At 36.9% G+C, this 13061-nt stretch overlaps 1 pseudogene; it reads left to right on the plus strand.

The window, feature by feature from the left end:
- Window positions 1-699: 699 nt before the first annotated feature.
- Window positions 700-3070, plus strand: LOC100029607 (guanine nucleotide exchange factor C9orf72 homolog; annotated as a pseudogene).
- The last annotated feature ends 9991 nt before the right edge of the window (window positions 3071-13061 follow it).

Genomic DNA, 13061 nt, shown 5'->3' on the forward strand with positions numbered 1-13061 from the left:
CCTTCCTTTAGGGAACAAACAACACAATTATCCAACACTCACTGACAATACTGCCTAGATTACTCTTAACTAGTGGTGAAAAAAACATTTGGAGGAAGCTTTGGCCTTGTCCTGCTCCCCACCATTCTCTAGTTTTAAAATTAAGTGAGGTTACAACCTGTGAGGCCCAGCTAGGAAAAGTGGAGACTTTACTCAGAGAGAAACTGTTTTACCCTGAAGGTAAAGTAGAGGAGGCTTGTGACCCTGCCCAAATCAAACAAAAACTCAGTCTTAGCCTCAGGCAAAAGGCGTTGTTTTCTGTCTCCTTTTGGCCTAGGGAACTTGATTGGATTAAAAGGCTCTTAAAAAAATAGGTCACTACACCCAAATCTTTTGTTTTCACTCCCTGATTTTAACCCCTAGCCAGCAGTGACATTTACTAACTAAAACCAAAATTTTAAATAATTCTTAAAAATATATAAAAATGAATACTACATTCTATGACATTTGTATGGTGTTTGAAGAATTAGGGACATTAAAGATTTCAGAATACCTCCAATTTCTCATGTTATTAGGTAATTTCATTTTTATACTCCTAAATATTGTGATGAGAAATGCTATCTTGAAAAAATTTGAAGCTAAAATTCAGGAAAACATGCAAAACCAATTGATAATTTAAAATGCTTCTTACAGGAGGCAGCTCCTGTGGTGGCAGCTGCGGGTTGTCACCTAAACATCATGATAATGTGACAGTTAGGATGCAATCATGCCACCTCTCTGTCCACCACCATCTCCAGCTGTTGCCAAGACTGAGAGTGCTTTAAATGGTGATTCATCTTTATTAGCAGCTACTTTTGCATACTGGGACAACATTCTTGGCCCTAGAGTAAGGCACATTTGGGCTCCCAAGAAACAACAACTGCTTCTTAGTGATGGAGAAATAACTTTTCTGGCTAATCATACTCTAAATGGAGAAATCCTTCAGAATGAAGAGAGTGGAGCCATAGATGTGAAGTTTTTTGTATTGTCTGAAAAAGGAGTAATTATTGTTTCATTAATCTTTGATGGAAACAGTACATATGGACTGTCAATAATACTTCCACAATCTGAACTCAGTTTCTACCTTCCCCTTCATAGATGTGTGTTGATAGATTAACACACATCATCCTGAAAGGAAGGATATGGATGCATAAGGGCAGGTAAGAAAATGTCCAGAAGATTGTATTAGAAGGAACAGAGAGAATAGAAGATCAGGGTCAGAGCATTATTCCAATGTTCACTGGAGAGGTTATTCCTGTAATGGAACTCCTTTTGTCTATGAAATGTGATGATTAAAATAGTTGGTTTCATAAACTGTTACAGATAAAAGAGTGTTTGGCTTAAATTGTGACCGCAGAAAATATGGTTTCAAGACAGTGTCTTGTTTTAAATCAAATATAAGGTGGTCACCAGGGAAAAATTCCCAAATATGAAATATACCCAAGTCAGCTGGGTTTTATAGAGATTTTAATTAATACAAATGAGGAATTAATGAAAGAGAGAGAGAGAGAAAAAGAAAATAATGAGAAAAAGGGCTAGACCAGCCTAGGTCAGCATGAGCCAGCCTAGGCTTAAAACCCTAAGAGAGAGATCAGTCAGTCTTTTATCCACTCACCATAAGATTTGTCCAAGCAAGATTCTAGTGTTCAGAGAGACACCAGATGCCTCCTCCAATTCAGCTTTTCCCAGCTGAAACTCTCCACAGAGAGTTCTTCTGAGACAGTTCCTTCTCTCAGCTTTTCATCTCCTTTTAAAGGGAATTTTCTCCTATGTCACCTCCCCTAAGTTCTCACATCTACCAATCATAGTAGATGTTTTCCAAAGGACAGACCATTCTTAATTCACACCTAAGTAGACTTAAACTTTTGATTAAGTTCACACCTGAAAAAACCTCTGAGTAAGTCCTCACCTCTTTGCTCCCTGTAAATTCACAAGTTGCCTGACCTTTATAGGTACTTAGCACTCTTTTGTATTAGATCTAAAAATAGGAACAGCTTAAGAACTTTTGCCTTACTATAAGTATAGGTTTAAGTATTTTTCATTGTTCAGCAAGGAGTTTCTTCCCCCAAAGCATGCCTAAGTAGGGGTGGAGTAGAGGTCTTCACATTCCTGATCTAAGTAGAGGTCTCACATTTCTGATCTAAGTTCCTTCATTGTTTAAAATGGGTAATGGTCTTAACCAAATCTTGTGAAGTAGGGTCTGAGAATTTTTAAGATTCACAGAAATCACAGTGTTTCTAAGGAAATAAACATAAGTTTTACAGTACTAAATGATGATGACATTGGGGATAGTTGCCATGAAGGTTTCCTTCTCAATGCCATCAGCTCCCACCTGTAGACCAGTAGGTAGCAGAGCAGATAAAGTAAATAAGATAGTGAGGACATTTTGTCTTTTTCTAACTCCTTCAGAACGAAAGTGCTTCAGACTTTGTAGGAATGAGTCTTCATTTAAATATGAATCCAGGTTATTTGTACAAGGTCTGCTCAAGGATTCAACTGGAAGTTTTGGGTTGCCCTTCTGACAAGTCATGTATGCTCCTACTACACCTATAGATGTGGATATTAATACAGTGAAACAGATGCCACCTTGTCATGAACATATCTCTCACCAGCATCATTACATGAGATCAGAGCTGACTGTGTTTTGGAGAGCCACTTCGGAAGAAGACGTGGCTCAGGATGCAATTATCTCTACAGATGAAAGCTTTACTCCTGATTTGAATGTTTTTCAAGATGTCCTACGCAGAGACATACTAGTACAAGCCTCCTGGATCAAGTCTTTCATTTGAAACCTGGTTTGTTTCTGAGAAGTACTTTTCTAGCACAGTTTCTACTTGTCCTTCATAGAAAAGCCTTAACGCTAATAAATACACACAGGATGATACTCAGAAGGGAAAAAAGCCATTTAAATCTCTTCGGAAGATAGATCTTGATTTAACAGCAGAGGGCGATCTTAACATAATGGCTTTAGCTGAAAAAAATCAAAGCAGGCCTACACTGAAAGACCTTTCTAGCTAGTGTACAAGAACAATATGTGCTAATGACATTTTAAAAGTAACCTTTTAAGTTTGTTTCATCCTATTCATGAGTGCAGCTCAGAGAAAATTAATGTTATGAAAAACATTCTTTGGGTCATATATCCAAAGCTCTGCTCTACATTTGTAGTTAAAGTTATACTGCAGACTTTATGAGATAAAATACTTTATAGTTACTTTATCAGTTACATTGTTTATAAGTGCATCCCTTCTTGACATGCACTCTTTCAGAATTGCCTTTTGTTTACAATTATAATATAATATAATATTCCTTAATGTTAGGGAAACATAAATTATGACAACAGCTGCTATCTTCAGAACCTTTATTTAAATTAATCTCAAGGTTTTCTGTTAGTTTTTCACACATTATTCCTTTTATAAATTTTTATTTTTCCTGAGGGTGTTAGATTGCTATAATACTTAGTATTCTATAGATTGAACAATTGAAAATCAGAGCAGTTTACCAAAATAATTTATAGAGTAACAAAAAGGGAAGGGGAACATATTTAAAATTTAGAAAAAAATATGAATCATGCAATTATGAAAACTATAATGCTTAGATGCTATTTTAAAACTGAATCTTTAAACTTTATTGAAAAGCCAAATAATATTCAGGGTCCCTGATTATAGTGGGATACCCTATATTTCTCATTTTATCCAGGCTAATTGAACTGTGAAGAAAATATGGGAACTTGAACTTTACATTTACATATGTCTTATCAACTTTTTAAGAAAGTATTTTTCTTTATTAAGAGCCAGACTGAAATATTTATGTTGTCTTCCCCTTGAAAATAAAAATTTGAGGGAGACTATAAGATGTTCCTAAATTAATTTAATTTTCTTTTTTCTTATGTTTGTGCTGATCTGATTTTGCAATCACTGTAGCTCTGAAATAGTAAAAAGTGTCAAGATGCATTAGAAAAAAACTTTTTGATCACTGACTGATTTCTTTCTACCTGCTTACACCTTTGAGTCCAAGTTCACAAGGGTTTTGTATTTTCTTTTCTGGAGCAAGAAGTATTTTTGCTGTTACATATTTCTTCTTGTTGGACTTTTTGTTGGCTTGGTTTATTTTTAGAAACATTCTGACCCACAACTTTAAATGGATGATATAAGTGCTTTAAAGGTTTTGAGATTTTGCCAATTTGTGACTTACACTGGAGTCATTGAATTATTGACTTTGTGGTGCTGACATTTTCTTTATCTTTTATCATTACTCCAGAACCCAAAGGTTTTTATCATACACAATTGTATTGCTGTTTGGATCTCCAGTGATACTTTAATTATTATTCTTAGAAAACATTTTAATCAGATTTTTCTTAGAGCAGATTATAAGAGATTCCCTTGAGTAATTTGTTCTTCCTATTGAGACTATTTAGTCACTTGTTATTGTGAATCTTAAAATTTCTCAGACTCTACTTTTAGAACATTTGGTTAAGGCTATTCCCATTTAAACAATGGAGGTACTTGATCAGGAATGTATTGGGAACTTTAAAAATTACTCCACCCATACTTAGGCATACCTTAGGGGAAGATAAAGTTGTAAAACTCCTTACTGAACAATGAAAAAGTCCCTAACCCATACTTATAATGAGGCCAAGCCCTTATGCTAGGTCTATTTTTAGATCTAATACAAAAGGGTGCTAAGTACCTATGAAGGTCAAATTAATCACTAAAGGTCAGGCAACTTGCAAGGGGCAAAGAGGTCTGAACTTACTCAGAAGATATAATCTACCCAGAGAAGGTGAGGACTAAAAACTAAGAATGGTCAGTCTTTTGGAAAACATCTACTGTGATTGGTTGATGTGAATATTTAGGGGAGGTGACAAAAGAGAAAATTCTCCTTAAAGGGAGGTCAGAGGCCTCAGGAGGGAATTCAGCTTAGGAAGCTGAATTGGAATCTCTCGGTGGCTGAATTTAGTTGAGCTCAGGAGCTCCTGAATTTTTCCCATGGCAACAACTTTATTTTTAATATAAAATCAAGACACTAAAAATTTATCTTTGCAGTTTGGCAATTCAAAGTCTTAAACCCATATTTTTGTGGTCACATTACTAAAAGAAAAAAATGGAACAATTTAATTGAAAATGAAATAAAGTGTAAGTTTCTAAATATCCTGAAAGGGACTATCTTAGGCCACAGTGAAGGTCACCATACCTAATTGGGAATGCTTTCTACATTCTGCATATTCAGTACATCTTCATCCTGAAGAGATAGATACTATTTTGGCAGAATTAGATATTGTTTGGTTCCCTTCTTGTTTTGGACCATACTAGCAGCTGTATAATAACTGATTACCATGTTTCCACATTCAGAATATTGTTGATGTGAACATTGTACTAGTGCCCAAGAAAATCTTTCTATTTTAAAATGTACTAGAAACATAGAATAAAAAGAATTAATATTTGGAAGAGAAACAGAAGGATAAGGTTTGTGCCAAGTCCTTTCTAAAAAATTTTACCTACAAGAATATATCTTGTTCTAAAAGATAACAGCTTTTTCTCTTCATAGCTATCAAAATCTTAATTGTAGACACAACACTGATTTACCTACATAATGCACTAGCTCAGAGCTTTGAATAAATTGATAAACACTACCAACTTCAATGTCTCATATCTCAATCAAAGCCTTGATTCACAATTTAAATGGTGAATCATTGTTCAAATGCTGGTTTTGTTGTATAGAATATATAACGTACAGTGAAATCAGTTATTAGAGCATGAGCAGATTCTGTGTCATATCTTATTTTTCAGGCAGGAGAAGTTTGAATAAAATATCCTTGAAATTAAAAAAAAATGCTTCTTACAGGATCAATTGGCAAATACTGACCCCATCAAAAACATGTCTGACCCTGACAAACCTGTTTTTGAACCTCTAAATGAGGAAATTCCCTCCCCCAAAATGGAGATGGAAAACACCTCTCCTACAGCTCAGATAATAGACTGCTTCTCTTGTGGTCTGTAAATCTTGAGTGAACTTAATTCCTAAGACCTTTCTCCTGAAACCCAAACTTCTGAAATCCCAGTTTCTCCTGTTCCTTCTCCTACCCCAAAACCAATTCCAGCCTCAAGGAAATTTCCTCCTATCCAAAAACCAAGTCCAGCCCCAAGGAAATCTCATCCTTCTAAAGAAACTCCGTTTAGTCAAACTGACTCACAGGTACCAAATTCAACTAGAGGCCTTTTTCCTCTAAAAGAAGTACCCGAAATAGGACACAATGGGGATGTGGTGACTCTAAGGCACAATATGTCATTTACTCCCCAAGAAATAAATGAATTCACACAGAATGTTCTCACATATGAACAAGATCCCTTTCTGATAACAAAAAAAGATGACAGACATATTTTTTCAGTATAATCCGTCTTACAAACTTGCTATAGGTTTTTTTAAATGAACATGAGAAAAATAAAATAATTGCTCATGTCAATAAAGCCCCGGGGTGCAATGCAGCACACTGGCCATCTCAGGATCCTGAATGGGACTATAACAACTCTGAGGATTATTTACAACTATAGTGTTGTAAGGAGGCCATCTTAACAGCCATGAGAGAGTGTGCAGACAGTATAGATAAATGGACAGAATTTGAAAGAATCAAGCAAAATGAGGAAGAGTCACCCTCCAGATTTGTGGACAGAATAATTGAGTTGGGGGGTCGATACCTGGATTTTGACCTTTCTAAAGAAAATTGCCTAAGACAAAATAGAAGGCACATTGTCAATAACTCTTGCAAAGTGATTAGGGATTATTTTAGAACACATTGCCCAAGGTGGCCACAGATGGATCTTGAAGAATTATGAAAAACTGCTCTATATGTTTCAAAGGGAAACAAAGAAAAGGAGGAAAAGACTAATGATCTCATGGAGAAAATTGAGAAGTGATTGATATATTTAACAGATAAGTTTGCAAAACTGGAAAAAAGGCATGATACTCAACCAATGGCACTTGCCTCTCTCCAAGAATCTAATTATCTCTCCATTATCTGCCAATTCTGTGAGAAGAAGGGCCACAGAATGATTGAGTGTAGAACTTTATTCAAGGCAATCAGAAATAATATGCAATTTAATAACAACTACAGAAATGATAATTATAGAAATAACTATAATAATAATAATGGAAACTACAACTTTAGGAATGATAACTATAGGAATAGATATTGGGAAAATGATGACTCAAACTAAATGACTCCACAATAATATAACTTAAGTGGTGCTAATCCAAAAAGTACATGGGGTGCTAATGCCCCTCATGGGTATGCTCAAGGAACTTCCCAAATACTATGAAGGTGTCTGGGGGGAGGCTGGGGCACAGGAATCAGAGGATACAAACTTTGATTTTCCAGATGTGGATGTCCTACTACCCATTGTCCTATCCACTGTGCCCCCCCCATACTGATGAGCCCCATGTTACCTTAAAGGTGGGTAACACCTATTATGATTGTCTTTTGGACACTGGAGCTTCCAGGTCTTTATTAAAGAGTACACCTGATTTACATTGCTATTCCATTGGCTCAGAGAGTGTAATGGGAGTGTCAGGAATACCATAAAGAGCTAAAAAGCTTTCCTCTAATATGGTGTTTGTAGGATCCCTAGAAGTACAACATTCTTTCCTCTTGATGCCTGACTCCCCTTTAAATTTGCTGGGGAGGGACCTTCTATGCAAACTCAAAGCCACAACAACTTGCTCCCCAGATGGTTCCTTATCATTGGAAATACCTGAGGAATCTTTAAATTTATTCCTTGTAATTCTTTCAGAGAGTCAGGAGGGAAAAGAGCATCCTACTTTTGTAATACCTGCAGATATACCAGAGTCTCTTTGGACCACATCTTCTTCCAATGTAGGCTTACTTAAGTTGGCTGTTCCTATGCAGATAAAAACTAAATCTAGCCCACCTCCTTCCATTCCTCAGTATCCCCTCTCAAAAGAGGCAATTGAGGTTATTATCCCAGTAATAAGCTCATTAATTGACAAGGGGATAATAATCCCTTGTAAATCTGAATACAATTTGCCCATCCTGCCCATTGAAAAACCAAAAATAGATGGCAAGCACCTCTATAGATTTGTACAAGATTTGAGGGCTGTGAACAATCACATTATAAAGAGACACTCCATAGTTTCCAACATACAGAAGATCATTTCTTCTATTCCTAGCACAGCTACATACTTTGCAGTAGTGGACTTGTGCTCAGCCTTCTTTTCCATACCCATACATGAGAACTCCAGGTATATCTTTGCTTTCACCTGGAAAGTCTCTAAATTTACATGGAGTCTTCTGCCACAAGGGCTAATTGAAATCCCGAGTTCATTTGCACAAATTTTGAGCCAGGACACAGAAAATATAACATTTAAAAATAGAAAATTAATCAAATATGTAGATGATCTACTCTTGGCTTAAACAGACACAGAAGCATGTCAGGAAGATAGTAAACACCTTCTATTGGAACTACACAAAAGAGGGCCTAAGATCTCAAAGAATAAATTTCAGTGGTATCTCTATAAAGTAAAATACTTGGTGTTCTTCCAGACTGTGTTCCCACTATATTTCTCCCAAATGAATTGAAAATTTTCAAAATTTAGGTGCTTCTACCACTAAGAAACAGTTGAGAGCAATTTTAAGAGCAACAGGGTTTTGTAGACAATGGATTCCTTGCTATGGGGAAATTACTAAACCCCTTACAGCACTAACAAGGGATTCAGTTCCTGAACCCCTCAAATTAGAGCCAGAACACCTGTCAGCTCTGCTAGATCTAAAACAGGCTATCCTGTCTGCCCCCACTCTAGGCATCCCAGATTACAACAAGCCATTTACTTTGTATGTACATGAGTGAATAGGGGTAGCTTCAGGCATTTTAACTCAGACTTTGGGACCTTCTCAGCACCCAATTGCTTATTATTCTGCCCAACTGGACCCAATAGTGTCAGGAGCACTACCTTGTCTTATAGGAGTAGCTGCTACAGCCTTACTAGTGACAAAAACTGTTGAGCTAGTATTGGGATGCCCATTAACAATTATGTTCCCACATGAGGTAGAAGCATTGTTACTAAGGCATAGAACACAGGCATTCTTGGATCAGTGAATTACAAGATATGAAATAACCTTGTTAAACAGTGAAAACATTACCTTTAAATGCTGTACAACCCGTAACCCTGCCACCTTGCTTCCAGATTTACCAACTTCAGGAGAACCATAGTTGTGAAACACTAGTGTCCATGGCAGAAAAGCTTCAAGATAATCTCTTGGACACTCCCTTAGACAATCCATATCTGGTCTTATTTACTGATGGTTCTTCTTTTAAGAGGTATGGAATATGCTAAACTTGAGCTGCTGTGGTCATAGAATTTGCCACTGAGAAGTCAGCTTCACTGCCCTCTATCATTAGTGATCAATGTACAGAACTCATAGCTCTGAAATATGCCTGTATAATTGCCAAGGATAAAAAGGCAACAATTTATATGTATTCTAGATATGCTCTCAGCATTTGTCACTCAGTCAGGACGCTATGGCTCCAGAGAGGATTTTTAACCTCAGCTGGAAAATCCATAGCAATTGCAGAAATTATTAATGAAGTTCTTTCTGCTCTCCAGCTTCCCGAAGCCCTAGTTGTAGTTCATTGCTCTGCCCATACAGGTGGCACTGACCCTGTTTAGGAGAAATGACCAGGTAGATACTGCTGTAAAACTAGTCGCCATAGAAGGGCCTGAATTAATTTTAACATTAAGAACCACTGATGATTTAAATTTATCACTTTCCTATAATGAAAAGGAAGTGGAAAAATGGAAACAAAAATTGAAAGCAAAACAGATTAATGGAGTATGGGTATCACCTGAAGGAAAACCCCTGCTCCCTAGAAGATTCTATCACCAAATTTGCCAGTCTATTGATAAAAAATGGTCACTTTGATACCCAGGGCATCGTGGACTCTGTTAAGAGAGTATGAATAGCCCCTGGTATAACTACTATAGTCTCAAAAGTGTGTACAGCCTGCTCTACCTGCCAAGGATATAACCAACATGCCTTTTGTGGCAAAGGCTTTGGTGGGCATCCTCTAGCTTGCACACCTTTTGAGCACCTACAGATAGATTACATAACAATGCCAAAGGCTGGACATTATAAATTTTGTATAGTCATAGTCGATCAACTGACCAGATGACCAGAAGCATTTCCTGCAGCCCAAGTCACAGTGGCTTTTGTTGCTAAGGTGCTTTTAAAAGAGATTATTCCTCGCTTTGCCCTGCCAGCATGTATTGATGTAGATAGAGGAAGTCATTTTACTGATTCTGTCGTAAATCAAGATATAGTCTTGCTTTGGGATAACTCCAAAATTTCATATATCATATTAACCCCAAAGCTCAGGCCACGTAGAAAGGATGAATAGAGAACTTAATACTATGATTAGCAAAGTATGCACTGAGATCCATTTAAAATGGCCTGAAATTCTCCCTCTGGCCCTATTTTATCTTAGAAGCAGGCCTAGAGGAAACCTACACATCTCAGCATTTGAGATGCCTTTTGGACATCCACCTATACAGGCTAAGCCTTTCTCCCTTGCATATACATCACTATTAGGGGGAGATACTACTATTGCTTCCTACATATAGGAATTATAGCACAAACTGTGTGAACTCCATGAATCCAGAGCTGCAGTACAAGTCGGACCATTAGACTTTTTCACTTCATGACCTGAACCCAGGAGACAAGGTATATATAAAGAATTTTCAGTGTACTGGAGCAACTCAGCCTTTCTGGAAAGGGCCATTCCAAATATTGTTAATTACTCCAACATCTATAAAGATTGAAGAGAAGGACTCTTGTATTCATTGCTCACATGTAAAGAGAGCATCTTATGTTAAGACTGATTGACTGTATCCTATCACATGCATTGGAGATAATAATCCATTCACAAGTGGATGCTGTTTTTTGAGAACACATTGATTTCCCCCCTTATTTTTATTATTGCTTTTCTTTTATTTTGATTAGAATATTTGATTTTTTTCCTTTTTCTCATTTCTTGTACTAAAGGTACATATAATTAATATTATTTTTTTTGCAGTAATAGAAGTCACACACACATATACTTGCTATAATATTAATGCATACCTAAAAATCTTTAAACTGTGAGAACATGCCATTTATTGATAAAATGTTATGGGACTGTGATTAATGTTTGTGTCTGATTCTAGGAAATGGGATAAAAACAAGGAGCACGAGCTTAACCTAAATAGTGCCAAAAAAGAGCACACAGGTCAAAAAGAAAGAAACCAATCCAGGTAGGACTGATGCAATTCTAAGCCATCACAAAAGGGAACTTGACATATGTTAAGTTGTAGGACTTCCTTGCACACTCTTTGTGAAATACTCACAGACAAGTACCAAAGTTTGGCTATCATCCTGGCTCCCCATATCCCTACAAATGAAAAAAAAATCAGACCAGGGAATGACACTTCCCTATCAAAATAAAAATCTAGTACATTTTCTCTCTCATAGTATGGCAACTTACTGTAGTCTTGGCTGCAAATGGGTAAGTGAAATATTACTGCATTCTGTCCTACAGACTTATGGGATAGAAATTTATCAAACCCTAATGCAAGGGCCTATTATGAATTTATTCTTGGTTACTCAGTATTTTATATACATAGATTTTGATATTTTGATTCTGATTTTGAATTTTTTTCTTTCTCCCAAAAGTTTGACTTTCTTCCATTTTTTCCATGTTTTTGTTTTTGTTTTCTTCTTTTCTTTTGATAATTGACTCATACAACCCCATAACACAACCATGCATCCTGAGCTGAACTGGATGTTTCTTAACACCTACTCCGGGGGGAGGGGGGTTGTATTTTAACAAAAATTCAACATTTTAAAATTTTGTTTGAGAAAGATCTTCAAGGAAAGAAGATTGCTAACTCCTAAATCCAGTGAATAAACTATTGCAGAAAGATTCCAGAAAACCTTTGCTACATCAAGAAGATCCAGAATGAACTTTGGGTGTGGTTGATTGAACTGAAGTTTGATTGAACATTTACTTGAATGTATACTCTTCTGCCAAAAGGGGACTGCCCCCTAATTGGTTTTTGTCAATGCACCCAGCAAACATTGCTTTTGCTGTCTCTCTTCTATTTCCCTCTTCTATCTAAATATTGTAATTTCCTCTTAGAAGATGAAATTTTGTATGCACCTGCATTTAGAAAATTGGGAGGTGCAGGATGATTATGTTTAGGGATCAGGTGAGGAGACTAGTCCCCCAATCATCATCAGGGGGGATTGTGAATTTTAGATTTACTCCACCCTGCTTAGTCTAACAAAACAGAAATGTCTACACTCCTATTTAAGGATTAAGTGTTGAGAAGGAAGGCCTATTACAGACATGTGTTAGCAAATGACAAATCAGAAACAACTGACTGCCTGAGCTGTCCTAAATCAAGCTTTAGCTACCATTGGTACATGTGAGACATAGGAAGTGATGAAAAAAATGGTCTATATATTTTGCATCACTTCCTCTCTCTGGGCTCTTTTCATGGAGAGGTGGCTCTGGTTCTTGTGGCAGAGAGGTGGCTGGTGGCAGTGCGCTGGGTGTCTTGGCATCTTGGCATGGCTGCAGCTATTGTCTGGGTTAGGCGGTGAGTGTCCTTGATACACTGGGAGAAGATTAGTAGCCTAGTTCAGGTGAGGTGTCTTCCCTGAGCTCTCTCAGGAGTTTAGGCTGATTCTCTTTTTTTTTTTCTATATCTTTCCTAAAATGCCATTCTCCTAGGAAGCCCCTCATCTCAGATGAGGCCTCGTGGCTAGAAGGCCTCTGAACTCCCCTTGGCTCAGGCGAGGCCAGAGAAATCTTATACCCTTTTCCTTCTCTCTTCTTAATTCTTTCCCTCTGTGTTAATTAAATCACCATAAAATTCCCAAACTGAAGAGTATTTTTATTGGGATTTGAATTAATCCCTGGCACCAACTAAATTTATATTTCAGTCACAACCCCCTAAATTTACCCCTCACACTTGAGAAGATTATTCCATTGGGT

The sequence above is a fragment of the Monodelphis domestica genome, chromosome 2 (genome assembly GCF_027887165.1).
Source record: "Monodelphis domestica isolate mMonDom1 chromosome 2, mMonDom1.pri, whole genome shotgun sequence".
In the NCBI taxonomy this organism is placed as follows: Eukaryota; Metazoa; Chordata; class Mammalia; order Didelphimorphia; family Didelphidae; genus Monodelphis; species Monodelphis domestica.